The 17,314-nt window shown below is 39.9% G+C and overlaps 1 long non-coding RNA gene across 1 annotated transcript; it reads left to right on the top strand.

Moving 5' to 3' along the window:
* Window positions 1-263: 263 nt before the first annotated feature.
* LOC120861337 lies at window positions 264-16,369 on the top strand. The gene is made up of 3 exons (XR_005720525.1): window positions 264-576; window positions 14,287-14,344; window positions 15,954-16,369. It is a non-coding gene; the product is annotated as an uncharacterized LOC120861337 (long non-coding RNA).
* Window positions 16,370-17,314: the final 945 nt, after the last annotated feature.

Genomic DNA, 17,314 nt, shown 5'->3' with positions numbered 1-17,314 from the left:
TAGCCTGCAGTAACCTACACGCAGTGGGATCCTTTGGAAAATGATAAGGATTTAGGACCATCAACAAGACACGAGGAGCCACAGCGTCTAACCTAAGCCCCAGAAAGTTGAGAGACCACGCTGCAGACGTGTGCGTGTCCCCATGCGCACTCGAGCGCGCGCGCACACACACACACATATCCCAGTTGGGATCCAGCCACAGGTTTGCACACTGACAAGTCTTTAAGTCAACGGAAAATATAAACAGTTTCACTCACCCGCCTTTTTCTTCCCTCTCCCGATTGGGATCCAGGGAAAAGGGGTGGATTGAGAGACCCTTCTTTCTTTTCTTTTCGCCTTTCTAAAGGGTGGAAATTTCCATCATGTGATAGGGGGCAGCATCCCCAGTGTCGCGTTTCCTGTGGACCCTCCCTTCCAGCCCCAGCCACCAATCGTCAGGCGGCAACCTGAGATGTCAACGAAAGCATCCTCCCAGGTGGGGCTGAGCTGTCCAGCTGTCCCCCAAGAGTGAAGCCTGGGACCTGCCAGCCCCTGCTCCAGCTTTCCTGGACCCACGACAGCAGAGGATATCGTGGTGTGAGTTGAGCTTTTCTGTGGGTTTTTTTTTTTTTAAACGATTAAGTTCCTTCATTAGTCAAGGTTGCATTTATTGGATCTGTCCTATATGTGGAAATACATGTCCATGCTCATTTTGAAGTCTGTAAAAGAGTTTTTCTTTCAGTAGGTGGCCCTAAACTTCCTGTAGGTTTGATGATGTCAAACCTGAATCTGACATAAAGGAAAAAAAAAATTGAGGAAGGGTTGTAAATGAAAAACCTTTCATTCACAGTAAAAATCACTTAATGCAAAAGCAGTGTAGAAGATAGTTTGCCAGCCCTCAACCATAGCTAGGGGTCTTTTGCGGTCATTTCCCACCCATTCCAGGATTCCACTGTAAGCATAATCCTCAGTATATATGAAGAAGGAATTAGGATTTAATAAATAGCACTACAATTTCAGTTCTGCTTGTTAAAGGCACGACTTACCATTTTAAGGAAAGCTGTTTACATTGAAACTTTTCTGAGGTTAACCAAAATTCCTGTTTCCAAAAAGCCTATGCAAGTAACAAATATGTTCACAACCTCCTGTTTATTTAATGCTCATTTGTCATTCTTTAAGGGAGAAAATGTTCTGTAGAGATCTGAGCCCCACAGTTTAACAAACTTATCAGGCAACACAAATTACTTTCTAAATTCTCACATACCCAATTTAACTTTATTCAGAATGGTAAGGTTCACTTTTCAGACTGTGAATATCTAGAACTGTCTTATTTTACAGTTCCCATTAACTAATGTATCAGCAGCATCTCAGCACTTAAAAAAAATAAGGATAACAACAAAAACAAAAATCCATCTAGACAATGCAAATATATAATAATCAGGAGGATTAAAAACTCTCCATTAACACACATACACACACATAAGTTCAGTTCAGTTCAGTCACTCAGTTGTGTCTGACTCTGTGACCCCATGAATCGCAGCACGCCAGGCCTCCCTGTCCATCACCAACTCCTGGAGCTCACTCAGACTCACGTCCATCGAGTCAATGACGCCATCCAGCCATCTCATCCTCTGTCTTCCCCTTCTCCTCCTGCCCCCAATCTTTCCCAGCATCAGAGTCTTTTCCGATGAGTCAACTCTTCTCATGAGGTGGCCAAAGTACTGGAGTTTCAGCTTTAGCATCATTCCTTCCAAAGAACACCCAGGACTGATCTCCTTTAGAATGGATTGGTTGGACCTCCTTGCAGTCCAAGGGACTCTCAAGAGTCTTCTCCAACACCACACTTCAAAAGCATCAATTCTTCGGCACTCAGCCTTCTTCACAGTCCAACTCTCACATCCATACATGACTACTGGAAAAACCATAGCCTTGACTAGACGGACCTTTGTTGGCAAAGTAATGTCTCTGCTTTTGAATATGCTATCTAGATTGGTCATAACTTTCCTTCCAAGGAGTAAATGTCTTTTAATTTCATGGCTGCAGTCACCATCCACAGTGATTTTGGAGCCCCCCAAAATAAAGTCTGACACAGTTTCTACTGTTTCCCCATCTATTTCCCATGAAGTGATGGGACCAGATGCCATGATCTTTATTTTCTGAATGTTGAGCTTTAAGCCAACCCTTTCACTCTCCTCTTTCACTTTCATCAAGAGGCTTTTTAGTTCCTCTTCACTTTCTGCCATAAGGGTGATATCATCTGCATATCTGCGGTTATTTATATTTCTCCCGGCAATCTTGATTCCAGCTTGTGCTTCTTCCATCCCAGCATTTCTCATGATGTACTCTGCATATTAAGTTAAGCTGTGAAAAGAAGGGAAGCTAAAAGCAAAGGAAAAAAGGAAAGATATAAGCATCTGAATGCAGCGCTCCAAAGAATAGCAAGAAGAGATAAGAAAGCCTTCCTCAGCAATCAATGCAAAAAAATAGAGGAAAGCAACAGAATGGGAAAGACTAGAGATCTCTTCAAGAAAATTAGAGATACCAAGGGAACATTTCATGCAAAGATGGGCTCGGTAAAGGACAGAGATGGTATGGTTCTAACAGAAGCAGAAGATATTAAGAAGAGGTGGCAAGAATACACAGAAGAACTGTACAAAAAAGATCTTCACGACCAGACCAAGAAATTAGAATACATCAGAATAGTTTTGATGTCTCTTTAAACTTGTTGAAACTAGATTATCTTCACATTATTACACTTTTCCATCGATTCTTGTTTAAACAATATAAGCATCTTTTATAAAAGTACTAAATTGTCAAACTTGGTAAAATTGGAAGAGGATTAATGAGAGATCATGATAGATATATATCTCTCTCTACCTAAATTAGTAAAAGCAAAATCCAAGGTTCCAAAACAAAAGGCCCTTTCAGAGAAAATACAAATAAAGATGGGATAAATGCAGTCCTAAGACTGATACTAGTTCACTATGAAGCTACTCAACTTTTTAATGAATTGCTTATTTAGTCAGTTCTTAGTGTCCATATCTTAGCTAGTACAGAAAAATAGTGGTTCTTTGCCTAATTTTCTAGAGAACTATAGGTTGTTCATTTACATATGTGCTACTTGCTTTAATCATACATGTATTGAAATAAAATGAATTGCATTGTCTATAAAGCCACAAAGTGATGAGCAAAATTCAAATTTGTCATCTTTTGTAGCTATTTTACATTCTTAGAGTTTTAGAAGAGCTCTGAGCAGTGTCTAGGTGGTATGAGACAACTGGCATGACATTGTCTTTCCATAATATCATCAAACTCTTGAGCCTTTGAGGACTATGCTGACTCTACTTAACAATCCTCAAGGGCTTGTTTTAAACCAGCCTTCGAAAGAGAAGGGAATGGCAATCCCTGGAGAAGGGAATAGCAATCCACTCCAGTATTCTTGCCTGGAGAATCCCATGGACAGAGGAGCCTGGTGGGCTACAGTCCATAGGATCACAAAGAGTCGGACTTGACTAAGCGACTAACACTACTACTACTACTTGTGAGGTTGGTGTTTATCTTTACTTTTCAGATGAGAAAACAGAGTGAATGAGTTAAGGGACTTACCAGAGGCAGAATCAGAGTAAGGATTCAGCTATATATGATTCCAAAGGTCTCCCCCTTCTCTCCCATCGTTAGACTTGTCCTAATTTGGGCTCCAGAAGCACATCATAACACATGAGTATAGGCCCCACTAGACTTCAAGCTCCTGAGCAACCATTCTGTTTATTCTCATCAGTGTTCCTGACATTTGCCGTAGGGTAGCTCTGTACTTATTTATTGGATGAGTGGCTGAACTAATGAAGAACACCCCTACAATTTGTATACTGTCACACACTATCTGTGCCTGAGTTATTTGTTAAATAAAGTGATCTGTGATTTATCCCTAGTGATATTTTGCATCTTCTCTCAATTTTTTCTCTGTAGTTAAGAAGAACCATAATTAGGTGGCCAGTTAAATTTTGGTGCCCAGAGAGACAATTGCTGATTCAGTCTGCCAGGCTACCAGTTACTCTGACATGCTTTGTGTAACTGGTGTTTGAACAGAGACTGACATTGATTTGCTATTGCCAGGTAACACACTAGCATGGCAGCTTTCAGAAAATACCAAATTACTCTCAAAGCAATTTTTCCCCTTTGCAACATTCCTCTGAGAGCTAGAAACATAGTCGTGTCAAACAACTTACTATTTCCTTTATTTGGAAAAATAAAATGAAAGAACTTATCACTAATCTCTCAAAACTAGAGATGTTTAATGAGAATGACCACATTTAAAATAAGTATTAATATATACATGTATGTTTTGTGAATGAATAAGATGTAGAACATGTAAAGTTAAACACTTGGTTTCTGATTTCTGGAGCCAGAATCCTTCCTGGATTTGAATTCCAACTTTGATATTTACTAGCTGGTAATTAGTTATTAGTTACATAATAATTAGGTAAATTATTAACTTCTCTATGCCCCAGTTTCCTCATCTGTAATTTAGGACTTCCCAGGTGGTGCTAAAGAACCACCTACAAATGGGAAAGAACCCACCTACCAATGCAGGAGACTTTAGAGACTCAGGTTCAATCCTTGGGTTGGGACAATCCCCTGGAGGATGGCATGGTAACCCACTCCAGTATTCTTGCCTGAGAAACTCCATGGACAGAGGAGCCTGGAGGGCTACAGTCCGTAGCATCACAAAGAGGTGGACACAACTGAAATGACTGAGCATGTATTTTTATCTATTCTAGAGTTGTTTCAAAAAATCAAATAAATCTCGTAAGGCACTTAAATCATCCTTTTTCACATGGAAAATACTGATTATAGTTGTATCATCTGTTACTGAAAATTTCTTATAATTACCCTAAAACTTCATTCTATTCCCCTGGGCCTGTTTCCTCCTTCTTAGTACAAGAGAGCAGACTATTTAATCCTTGCCTCCTGTGTGATCTTAACATTCTACAATTGCACAGCTTATGGGTATTTACTTCTTTTATTCCCTTGTTACCACAATAAAACCCTAGTTCCCTAAAATTTTGCCTTCTGAAGTAATGGAGAACAGGAAACTATCATTAACCTATTACTTAAATTTCTTAAGATTGAAATGTAAAGCAATACAAAATTTGCAGTTTAATTTTGAAACCATGAAAGCATTTAACTTCTAGTCTTCAAATATAAGAGATAGATGTTGTGAAAGAGGTCAAAATTGTGTGCTTACTTTTCCATGGCCCTGTTCCAATTCTGCTGTAGGTTTCATTCTTTCTCATTGTATGATAAATTGTTTACATGGTTCCTCTTGAGACAGTAAGTTCTGTAGATGTGATATCAAAACATATTTGCTGAATAAATAAATAAGTGAGTCAATCAATTGATGCTTCTCTGTTTTACAAAAAGTTGAAAAGCTAAGTGATAATTTTCTTCAAGATAAGGATGGAATTTAATCAAACAGAAGTATTTCAAATTCAGATACCGCTATGAAGACACTTTTGGAACTCACTGATTTAAAATTATAATCTGGCTTTGTGTGTTGTGCTTAGTCACTCAGTCATGGCTGACTCTTTGCAACCCCATGGACTTCAGCCTACCAGGCTCCTCCACTTATAGGTATTCTCCAGGCAAGAATACTGGAGTGGATTGCCATACCTTCCTCCAGGGGATCTTACCAACCCAGGGATTGAACCCAGGTCTCCCACATTGCAGACAGATTCTTTACTGCCTGAGCCACCAGGGAAGCCCTGGAGGAGGGCATGGCAACCCACTCCAATATTATTGTCTGGAGGATCCCCATGTATGGAGGAGCCTTACAGTCCATGGGGTCGCAAAGAATCAGACATGACAGAGTGACTAAGCACAGTACACAAAGCCAGGTTATAATTTTATTTTATTTTTTTTACATAATATCCCTTCTTTTTTATATTTTTTCATTTCATATATGATATTATACATGTTTCAATGCCATTCTCCCAAATCATCCCACCCTCTCCCTCTCCCACAGAGTCCAAAAGACTGTTCTATACATCTGTGTCTCTTCTGCTGTCTCACATACAGGGTTATTGTTACCATCTTTCTAAATTCCATATATATGCATTAGTATACTGTATTGGTGTTTTTCTTTCTGGCTTACTTCACTCTGTATAATCAGCTCCAGTTTCATCCACCTCATTAGAACAGATTCAAAAGTATTCTTTTTAATGGCTGAGTAATACTCCATTGTGTATATGTACCACAGCTTTCTTATCCATTCCTCTGCTGATGGACATCTAGGTTGCTTCCATGTCCTGGCTATTATAAACAGTGCTGTGATGAACACTGGGGTACACGTGTCTCTTTCAATTTTGGATTCCTTGATGTATATGCCCAGCAGTGGGATTGCTGGGTCATATGGCAGTTCTATTTCCAGTTTTTTAAGGAATCTCCACACTGTTCTCCATAGTGGCTGTACTAGTTTGCATTCTCACTAACAATGTAAGAGGGTTCCCTTTTTGCACATCCTCTCCAGCATTTATTGCTTGTAGACTTTTGGATAGCAGCCATTCTGACTGGTGTGAAATGGTACCTCATTGTGGTTTTGATTTGTATTTCCCTGATAATGAGTAATGTTGAGCATCTTTTCATGTGTTTGTTAGCCATCTGTATGTCTTCTTTGGAGAAATGTCTGTTTAGTTCTTTGGCCCATTTTTTGATTGGGTCATTTATTTTTCTGGAATTGTGCTGCAGGAGTTGCTTGTATATTTTTGAGATTAGTTCTTCAGTTGCTTCATTTGCTATTATTTTATCCCATTCTGAAGGCTGTCTTTTCACCTTGCTTAGAATTTCCTTTGTTGTGCAGAAGCTTTTAAGTTTAATTAGGTCACATTTGTTTATTTTTGCTTTTATTTCCAATATTCTGGGTGGTGGGTCATAGAGGATCCTGCTGTGATTTATGTTGGAGAGTGTTTTGCCTATGTTCTCCTCTAGGAGTTTTATAGTTTCTGGTCTTATGTTTAGATCTTTAATCCATTTTGAGTTTATTTTTGTGTAAGGTGTTAGAAAGTGTTCTAGTTTTATTCTTTTACAACTGGTTGACCAGTTTTCCCAGCACCACTTGTTAAAGAGATTGTCTTTTCTCCATTGTATATTCTTTTCTCCTTTGTCAAAGATAAGGTGTCCATAGGTGCGTGGATTTATCTCTGGGCTTTCTATTTTGTTCCATTGATCTATATTTCTGTCTTTGTGCCACTACCATACTGTCTTGATGACTGTGGCTTTGTAGTAGAGCCTGAAGTCAGGCAGGTTGATTCCTCCAGTTCCATTCTTCGTTCTCAAGATTGCTTTGGCTGTTTGAGTTTTTTTATATTTCCATACAAATTGTGAAATTTGGTAGCTTGAGAGGGATTGTATTGAATCTATAGATTGTTTGGGTAGTATACTCATTTTCGCTATATTGATTCTTCTGATCCATGAACATGGTATATTTCTCCATCTATTAGTGTCCTCTTTGATTTCTTTCACCAGTGTTTTATAGTTTTCTATATATAGGTCTTTAGTTTCTTTAGGTAGATATATTCCTAAGTATTTTATTCTTTTCGTTGCAATGGTGAATGGAATTGTTTCCTTAATTTCTCTTTCTATTTTCTCATTATTAGTATATAGGAATGCAAGGGATTTCTGTGTGTTGATTTTATATCCTGCAACTTTACTAAATTCATTGATTAGCTCTAGTAATTTTCTGGTGGAGTCTTTAGGGTTTTCTATGTAGAGTATCATGTCATCTGCAAACAGTGAGAGTTTTACTTCTTTTCCAGTTTGGATTCCTTTTATTTCTTTTTCCTCTCTGATTGCTGTGGGAAAAACTTCCAAAACTATGTTGAATAGTAGTGGTGAGAGTGGGCACTCTTGTCTTGTTCCTGACTTTAGGGGAAATGCTTTCAGGTTTTCACCATTGAGGATAATGTTTGCTATGGGTTTGTCATATATAGCTTTTGTTATGTTGAGGTATGTTCCTTCTATGCCTGCTTTCTGGAGAGTTTTTATCATAAATGGATGTTGAATTTTGTCAAAGGCTTTCTCTGCATCTATTGAGATAATCATATGGCTTTTATTTTTCAATTTATTAATGTGGTGAATTACATTGATTGATTTCCAGATATTGAAGAATCCTTGCATCCCTGGGATAAAGCCCACTTGGTCATGGTGTATGATCTTTTTAATGTGTTGTTGGATTCTGATTGCTAGAATTTTGTGAAGGATTTTTGCATCTATGTTCATCAGTGATATTGGCTTATAGTTTCCTATTTTTGTGGCATCTTTGTCAGGTTTCGGTTTTAGGGTGATGGTGGCCTCACAGAATGAGTTTGGAAGTTTACCTTCCTCTGCAATTTTCTGGAAGAGTTTGAGTAGGATAGGTGTTAGCTCTTCTTGAAATTTTTAGTAGAATTCAGCTGTGAAGCTGTCTGGACCTGGGCTTTTGTTTGCTGGGAGATTTCTGATTACAGTTTCAATTTCCGTGCTTGTGATGGGTCTGTTAAGATTTTCTATTTCTTCCTGGTTCAGTTTTGGAGAGTTGTACTTTTCTAAGAATTTGTCCATTTCTTCCAAGTTGTCCATTTTAGTGGCATATAATTGCTGATAGTAGTCTCTTATGATCCTTTGTATTTCTGTGTTGTCTGTTGTGATCTCTCTATTTTAATTTCTAATTTTATTGATTTGATTTTTCTCCCTTTGTTTCTTGATGAGTCTGGCTAATGGTTTGTCAATTTTATTTATCCTCTCAAAGAACCAGCTTTTGGCTTTGTTGATTTTTGCTATGGTCTCTTTTGTTTCTTTTGCATTTATTTCTGCCCTAATTTTTAAGATTTCTTTACTTCTACTAACCCTGGGGTTCTTCATTTCTTCCTTTTCTAGTTGCTTTAGGTGTAGGGTTAGGTTATTTATTTGACTTTTTTCTCGTTTCTTGAGGTGTGCCTGTATTGCTATGAACTTTCCCCTTAGCACTGATTTTACAGTGTCCCACAGGTTTTGGGTTGTTGTGTTTTCATTTTCATTCCTTTTTATGCATATTTTGATTTATTTTTTATTTATTCTGTGACTCATTGGTTATTCAGCAGCATGTTTTTCAGCATCCATATGTTGGAATTTTTAATAATTTTTCTCCTGTAATTGAGATCTAATCTTACTGCATTGTGATCAGAAAAGATGCTTGGAATGATTTCAATTTTTTTGAATTTCCCAAGGGTAGATTTATGGCCCAGGATGTGATCTATCCTGGAGAAGCTTCCGTGTGCGCTTGAGAAAAAGGTGAAATTCATTGTTTTGGGGTGAAATGTCCTATAGATATCAATTAGGTCTAACTGGTCTAGTGTATCATTTAAAGTTTGTGTTTCCTTGTTAATTTTCTGTTTAGTTGATCTATTCATAGGTGTGAGTGGGGTATTAAAGTCTCCCACTATTATTGTGTTACTGTTAATTTCCCCTTTCATACTTGTTAGCATTTGTCTTACATATTGCAGTGCTCCTATGTTGGGTGCATATATATTTATAATTATTATATCTTCTTCTTGGATTGATCCTTTGATCATTATGTAGTGTCCTTCTTTGTCTCTCTTTACAGCCTTTGTTTTAAAGTCTATTTTATCTTATATGAGTATTGCTACTTCTGCTTTCTTTCAGTCTCTATTTGCATGGAATATCTTTTTCCAGCCCTTCACCTTCAGTCTGTATGTGTCCCCTGTTTTGCGGTGGGTCTCTTGTAGACAACATATATGGGGGTCTTGGTTTTGTATCCATTCAGCCAGTCTTTGTCTTTTGGTTGGGGTATTCAATCCATTTACATTTAAGGTAATTATTGATAAGTATGATCCCATTGCCATTTACTTTATTGTTTTGAGTTCGAGTTTATACACCCTTTCTGTGTTTCCTGTCTAGAGAAGATTCTTTAGCATTTGTTGGAAAGCTGGTTTGTTGGTGCTGAATTCTCTCAGCTTTTGCTTGTCTGCAAAGCTTTTGATTTCTCCTTCATATTTGAATGAGATCCTTGCTGGGTACAGTAATCTGGGCTGTAGGTTATTTTCTTTCATCACTTTAAGTATGTCTTGCCATTCCCTCCTGGCCTGAAGAGTTTCTATTGAAAGATCAGTTGATACCCTTATGGGAATCCCCTTGTGTGTTATTTGTTGTTTTTCCCTTGCTGCTTTTAATATTTATTCTTTGTGTTTAACCTTTGTTAATTTGATTAATATGTGTCTTGGGGTGTTTCACCTTGGGTTTATCCTGTTTGGGACTCTCTGGGATTCTTGGACTTGGGTGATTATTTCCTTCCCCATTTTAGGGAAGTTTTCAACTATTATCTCCTCAAGTATTTTCTCATGGCCTTTCTTTTTGTCTTCTTCTTCTAACACTGTCCTGGAGGTCTCTGAGATTGTCCTCTTTCTCTTAATTCGTTTTTCTTTTTTCCTCTCGGATTCATTTATTTCTACCATTCTATCTTCTACTTCACTAATCCTATCTTCTGCCTCCATTATTCTACTATTTGTTGCCTCCAGAGTGTTTTTGATCTCATTTATTGCATTGTTCATTATATATTGACTATTTTTTATTTCTTCTAGGTCCTTGTTAAACCTTTCTTGCATTTTCTCAGTCCTTGTCTCCAAGCTATTTATCTGTGATTCCATTTTGATTTTAAGACTTTGGATCATTTTCACTATCATTATTCAGAATTCTTTATCAAGTAGATTCCCTATCTCTTCCTCTTTTGTTTGGTTTGGTGGGCATTTATCCTGTTCCTTTACCTGCTGTGTATTCCTCTATCTCTTCATCTTGTTTATGTTGCTGTGTTTGGGGTGGCCTTTCTGTATTCTGGCAGTTTGTGGCATTCTCTTTATTGTGGAGTTTCCTTGCTGTGGGTGGGGTTGTACAGGTGGCTTGTCAAGGTTTCCTGGTTAGAGAAGCTTGTGTCAGTGTTCTAGTGGGTGGAGCTGGATTTCTTCTCTCTGGAGTGCAATGAAGTGTCCAGTAATGAGTTATGAGATGACAATGGGTTTGGAGTAGCTTTGGGCAGCCTGTATATTGAGGCTCAGGGCTGTGTTCCTGTGTTGCTGGAGAACTTACATGGTATGTCTTGCTCTGGAACTTGTTGGCCCTTGGGTGGTGCTTGGTTTCAGTGTAAGTATGGAGGCATTTGATGAGCTCCTGTCGATTCATGTTCCCTGGAGTCAGGAGTTCTCTGGTGTTCTCAGGATTTGGACTTAAGCCTCCTACTTCTGGTTTTCAGTCTTATTTTCATAGTAGTCTCAAGACTTCTCAATCTATACAGCACCGTTGATAAAACATCTCCTTTTGAAGACAATGGGCTGCTTTTCTTGGTGCCTGATGTCCTCTGCCAGCATTCAGAAGTTGTTGTGGAATTTACTCAGCGTTTAAATGTTCTTTTGATGAATTTGTTGGGGAGAAAGTGGTCTCCCTTCCTATTCCTCTGCCATCTTAGGACCACCTCCAGGTTATAATTTTAAACCAGTGAGTTCCAAAAGTGTCTTCATAGTGGTATTTGAATTTGAAATGTTTTTGTTTGATTAAATTCCATCCTTATCTTGAAGAAAATTATCACTTAGCTCTTCAACTTTTTGTAAAACAGAGAAGCATCAATTGATTGATTCATTTATTAATTTTTTCATCAAATGGCTTTACTGGGAGTCTTATTTTACTTCAGCCTGGATGAAGGTTCTTCCTAACCTGTGTGGGACATTAGAAGAACTGAGTCTTCTTGGGATTTTCTGTGCCACTCCATATAGCTGTTGCTGACCAAGGGGGATTCCTCCTTCTATGTCACATAGAGGTTCAATGCTTTTCCAGATCCTTCTCTGATGAGGCTGTCAGCAAAGCAGAATATCCAGACCCTTCTCTTTCATGTCATCCTGCTTGGACAGACTTCAATAGCTCACAAGTGCAGGACTTTGTAAATATGATAAGTTCTGAGGAGTGAAGCACATCTCTGAAGGGTATCCCAAGGTGGATGATTCGGGGTTGAAATTCTGACTAATTTGACTGCACAAAGGAAGGCTCTGACATGAAGCCTCATGTATGTTGCTTTCACTTGAGACATCTCTCCTCTCTGGACTTTGCCTGCCCACAGGTAGTCCCCTGTTTAAATCTCATGACCCCATGTCCTTCCTCAGAAAATCCAGTCCTGTCTGCATTTGCTCATCCTTTGATTTAAAAAACATTTACTGGGTACTTCCTAAGTTCTAGCTATGAGTGACAAAATGGTGAGTCAAAACAGACACAATCTTTGTTCTCATGCAGTTTATAATTTGGTAGGAGAAAGCATTTTAATCAAAGTGTTAAGTGTCAATCACTCAGTTGTGATGACTCTTTGGGACGTCATGGACTATATCCCTCCAGGCTCCTCTGTCCATGGAATTCTCCAGGCCAAGAATACTGGAGTGGGTAGCCATTCCCTTCTCCAGGGGGTCTTCCCAACCCCGAGATCGAATTCTTTACCATCTGAGCCACCAGGAAAGCCTGAGAGTGAGTCAAAGCAGACACAATCTTTGTTCTCGTGGGGTTTATGATCTGGTAGGATAAAACAAAGTGTGACATTAATACACATAAAATGACAAAGACTGCAGTGAAAGATGGATACACTGACCATAGGGACAGACTTACCTGAGGAAATGAGTCATGAAGATGAAAGTGAACAACTTTAATGTATTCCCATGCATATAGGAAACCTGTGCCTGTGGGGGAGGCAAGGTAGCCTGGTGCTCCTGAGATCGTGGGACATGCAGATCCACCTCAGGCAGAGGGATCACCTTCGGTAGCAAGAGGGATACATTCCCCCATTCTCTCCAGAGGTGGACAAACTCCTGTCCCCACAATGGAATAAATGCAAGAACCTGATTCTAGTTCTGTCTCTCTATCAGTGAGAGCTGTGGGCTGGCTGGTTTGTGTTCCTAGATCCTCTGCAAATCCACACATTTCACAGACACATGATTTACTCATCTAGAGACAACCAGAGTTACTCCTCTTTTTGTCTGATCCTTTAGTAACCCAATAGCTCAGGTGGTAAAGAATCCACCTGCAATGCAGGAGACCCCAGTTCTATTTCTGGGTGGAGGAGATCTGCTGGAAGAAGGGATAGGCTACCTACTCCAGTCTTCTTGGGCTTCCCTGTGGCTCAGCTGGTAAAGAACCCATCTGCAATGTGGAAGACCTGGGTCTGATCCCTGGATTGAGAAGATACCCTGGAGAAGGGAGAGGCTACCCACTCCAGTATTCTGGCCTAGAGAATTCCAGGGACTGTATTGTCCATGGGGTTGCAAAGAGTTAGACATGACTGAGCGACTTTCATACATACTTATACTTAGGAATCTGAGAGAATCCCATCCTACCCCTAACGAAATCCTTTCAGCTCTTTTTATGTTCTTCCTTAAGCCAAGCACATCACATTAACATCATGATACACTAGTTATCAGTTATCCCTTTGCTTTCTGGAAGCAATGATCCAGCTTGATGGGATATTTTTGATAAGAGACCCTCTGTTGATGCTCTAGATAGAAGAGGATGGAATCTGTTAGTTTAATCTGCCATAGAGAGTTCAAGGTAAAAAAAGGGTTCTGGCTTTTATAATAAAGCCAGACTGTAAACTGGTGAGAGCATCTGAATGGGATGGTAATGCATGAGCCTCAAATTCAGGAACACTGAACACCATTGTTTTGAGGAAGATCTGGTGCATGAAACAGAGTTTCCTTTAAAACTTATTAAAAAAAAAATGAAAAGTCCATTTAAAACTGAGATTTACAGTCAGTGCATAAATTTTTCTTAAATCTATGTTGACACATTGCAGCATGTAGTATGTTAGGAAAGACCTGTTGCAATATTTAACGTGTAAAGGACAAAGTCACACGTCAAGCCCAGCTTCTGGGCTCTGTGTTTTTTAACAAAACCCATTTTTATGTTAGCAGTTCTACTTACAACTTACAGGGAAAATGCCTCCAGATAAACTTGGCCATCCTTGTTCAAAGGTATGAGCTAGTACACAAAAGTGTCGAGGTGATCATGACAATTGGTTTCCAAATGTAAATTTCAAGTATCCTCATCAAATTGAGTCTTCTGTTCATGAACCTAGTATTTTGTTACCTTTGCTCTCACTTTAAAATCAGCTCACCAAATAGGGTCCCCACTCTTTAGGCTGGCCTTAGCCAGAGGAGTAAATGCGATGGAATGTGACTGACATACGCTTTTACTTTCCCCTTTGAGTATCCTCTGGTCCCTGCCTGAACATGTCCTATTTTCTATCTTTTGCAGGACAAGAAAGAGCCTTCTGTCCATTTAGGAAGGCAGACTCCCTACTTTGCTCCCTGAGGTAATGTTCTAATCTCTGGATACCTCATAAAAATGTAATGCTCTTTCTCTCATTTTATTCAGAAGCTTGTACTTCTTTAGGGAAAGCAGACCTTTAAGCATGCAATACACCAAAATCCTCAGAATCACCCATTCTGTGAACAGGCCTTGAAAAGAACTGCTTGATGACAGCCTAAGAGATGTCCTAATATGGGGGAGGTATCACCTATTTGGGTTTCCCCAGTGGCTCAGTGGTAAAGAATCTGCCTGCAATGCAGGAGACACAGGAGACATGGGTTTGATCCCTGGGTTGAGAAGATGCCCTGGAGGAGGGCATGGCAACCATCTAGTATTCTTGCCTGGAGAATCCCATGGATAGAGAAGCCTGACAGGTTACAGTCCATAGGGTCAGAAAGAGTCGGAGACAGCTGTAACTGAACACACACCCACATCACCCATTTAGGACTGACCTCAGCACAAAAGTTGACAGTTTGACATACGTCTAATGCATCTTCAGCTTTCTCTTGCCCCATGGGATGTGTTGCGGGGGGAGTCCCCACACCCTCACATTCTTATCCTTCTCCATGTCAAAATCTGCTCAGTTGACAGACATAAGTTGTCAACTTCTGTGCTGAGGTCAGTCCTAAATAGATGATGTGCGTGTGTGTTCAGTTACAGCTGTGTCTGACTCTTTGTGACCCTATTACTGTAGCTTGCCAGGCTTCTCTGCCCATGAGATTCTCTAGGCAAGAATACTGGAGTGGGTGGCCATGCCCCCCTCCAGGGGATCTTCTCGACCCAGGGATTGAACCCGTGTCTCCTGTGTCTGCTGCATTGCAGGCAGATTCTTTACCACTGAGCCACTGGGGAAACCCAAATAGGTGATACTTCCCCCATATTAGGACCTCTTAGGCTGTCATCGGCATTAAGATGTGAGGATTTGAGGTACTATCTTCTGTCTATTTAGCAACATTTATTCACAGGCTGGATAATGTCTAAGATGCAGATACTAGTTAGACATTCGCTGTTCTTAAGAAGCCTTCCCAGGTGGTGCTAGTGGTAAACAACACGCCTGCCAATGCAGAAGACGCAAGAGAGGCAGGTCTATCCTTGGATTGAAAAGATCCCCTGGAGGAGGGCATGACAATCCACTCTAGTATTCTTGCCTGGAGAATCCCATGGACAGAGGAGCCTGGCGGGCTTTGGTCCATAGGGTTGCAAAGAGTTGGACACAACTGAAGTCAGCTAGCCCACCCACCCTATTCTTAAGAATTAGCAGTCTAAGGGAGAGGAGTGCACAGGTAAAAATAATTATTCTAAAATAATTTGGGGGGTGACTGGAGGACAGTGTTGAGAAGAACGTGTGAAGGAATGTGAAACTAAGCAACCTCAAGGTTCCAGCTGGGTCATGGTTGGAAAACATCCCGAAACCCTCACCCAAAGCAACGTGATAGTGCTTAATGTTAATTATTCCTATTCTCCAACACTTAAAGGGATCCTGTTTCCTTGGAATGTTTGCTACTGATAGAATAACCAAACAACCTTTAGGCCAAAGGAATGAATCTCTAAGTGTGGAATTTCGGGAACCGGAAGAAATGTGCTATATCTTTATTGTTTCTAATTGCTGACAGGTCCACACACAGATTTGTACCAGATCTGTCTGAAGCATGGGGTATATGGAAACTCCCAAACTCCATTCTGAAGAAGTTGATTTGGTAACATCAGTTTGTGTCCCTTGAATCTACCTTTTAATGATATACCTTGGATCATCCTAATGTGTGGCCACGTTTGAAAACTACAATGCTATCTCTTGAAAACAAAATTATACTGGGTCAGATCTTGTCTTTTTGTAAGGTTAACTCTCACCCTTCCCCAGGGTCCTAACTTAATGTCAGAGAATAACTGAGGTCACAAACAGATTGGAATTTTACTATTTTAGTGTCCATATCTGTTATATGGATCATACTGGCTTTGGAATCCAGGTCCATAAACTTTACCTGGATAGGGCTCATTTTCCTGGGCCTGGAACCAGATGAAAATTTTGTGTGAGGCAGGGTCCCTAAATAGCCACCTGAATGGGAATTCCCCAGAATACTCTCTCATTCCACCCCCAGCATGCCGAACCAGTGTCTCTAGAATGTGAGGAAAACATATTTTTAACACATTCCTCAAGTGGTTCTCACTCCCACTAAGACAGAGACTGTCTAGACAAGATGCACCCACTGATGAGACAAATTTGAGGATGTGCTGGAGGGTGGTAGGTCCAGCAGTCTAAATTCAGTACTTACAGGGTCTGGTGACAATTCACCATATTATCTCTGATGCAGCTTCTTCCATGGAGAAGTGAGAGGGCCAGGCAAGTGGAGATGCTGAGCAGGTAATTGTAGAGGGTGGGACAGGGAGGGTGGAGAGAAGTCCTGAGTTAGGAAATTCAAGAAGCAGATCATGAGCAGAAGGACCTTGGTTATAACACTGAGAACTGGGGGCTGGTGGCACTTAAATTTGCATATGAATTTGCTCAGTAAGAATGACTAATCTCTGCTCTACAGAGCATCAGCTGTGAGAATTCACTTCCAAGACAGCTCGTTCACATGGCTCACAAGTTGGTGATGACTGTCATCTAGTTTCAACTGGAGCTATGATCTGAGAGCCTCAGTTATTCTCCACGTGGGCCTTGCACATGGAACTGCTTGAGTGCTCTCATTGCCATGGTGACTGATTTCCAAGAGTGAATGTTCCAAAGGGTAGAAATTGGAAATGCTATCTGCTTAAGTCGGGGCCTAGAAAAGGGAATGTAGCACCTCTACCATATACTATTGGTCAAGCAGTCACAGAGCCTGACCTCATCCTCATCCTCTTAATGAAAAAATGTTAAAACTTTGAGACCTTGTTTAATCTATCACAATGAGAATGGATTGAGTAAACAGAAATAAGAAATATGATCAATTACAATATTGTGTTAATTTCAGATCTACAGCATAGTGATTTAATT

Source organism: Oryx dammah, unplaced genomic scaffold (assembly GCF_014754425.2).
Source record: "Oryx dammah isolate SB20612 unplaced genomic scaffold, SCBI_Odam_1.1 HiC_scaffold_11232, whole genome shotgun sequence".
Lineage (NCBI taxonomy): Eukaryota > Metazoa > Chordata > Mammalia > Artiodactyla > Bovidae > Oryx > Oryx dammah.
The sequence above is the reverse complement of the archived record's forward strand: the minus strand, read 5'-3'. Positions and strand labels throughout refer to the sequence as shown.